Consider the following 1,043-nt stretch of genomic DNA (forward strand, 5'->3'; position numbering starts at 1 on the left):
AGGCGTAATTTGATAGGAACCTGGGCCAGACCTAACTGCTGATCTGTGGGAGAGATTGGCAGGGGGGGGGGGGGGGCGCACAGCAGCTGTGGCTCACCCTGGGGACATAGACTCTGGTGTGGCAGTCATATTTGGGAGTGTTGTGTTGTGGACACTGTTGTTGGCATTGTGAGATCCTCCTTCTAGCTCATTAGCACCAAGAGCTGTTCCCACCCAAAAGCCTGTAGACACTAGTACTGGGGACACCTCAGGCCAAACAACTAACTGGGTGGGGACAGAGCCCATGTGTCAACAGACAGGCTGCCTCTAGACACAGCCTTGCCCACCAGATGACCAAGACTGAGCTCTACTCACCAGTGGGCAGGCACCAGCCCTGCTCTCCAGGAAGCCTGAACTAGCTTCTAGATCAGCCTCACCCACTACGAGGCAGACACCAGACACGAGAAAACTACAGTCCCTCAGAATGTAGACCCATCCCACCCACAGTAGGCCAGACCCTACCCTGGAACCAGCTGGGACCTGCCTACTAGCAGGCCAACACAAGCTTTGGGACACCCTGGACTCCATACCCAACTGTGTCAGCAATCAGCCCCCCGCCAACCCACCAGTGATCTGACACCAGCTCCGGGATCCCTGGGCCCTGCAGCCAGACTCTAGGACCTGGCTCTGCCTGTTGGTAGTCCAGCACTAACCACAGGACCTGCCTTCACCTGCCAGGGGGTGGGCAACAGCCCTGGGGTCTTCTGGACCCTGAGTCTGCCCACCAGTGAGCCACCATAGCCCTGGGGTCCCCTAGAGTTCTGCAGCCAGCCACCTCATGACTAGACCCCAGCCAGCAGCATCTCCACAAGGCAGTGCCTTGCAACCAACTGGGCCAGGGGCCGACCAAGCCTACCAGACTGACTGCTCACATAGTCATCCCAGAGCAGTCAGAACTATCAGAAAGAGAAATTAAGGAGACAATCCCATTTACCATTGCATCAAATAGAAGCTACTTAAGGAGGCAAAAGATGTGTACTCGGAAAACCATAAGACACTGATGA

Source organism: Delphinus delphis, chromosome 6, assembly GCF_949987515.2.
Source record: "Delphinus delphis chromosome 6, mDelDel1.2, whole genome shotgun sequence".
NCBI lineage: Eukaryota > Metazoa > Chordata > Mammalia > Artiodactyla > Delphinidae > Delphinus > Delphinus delphis.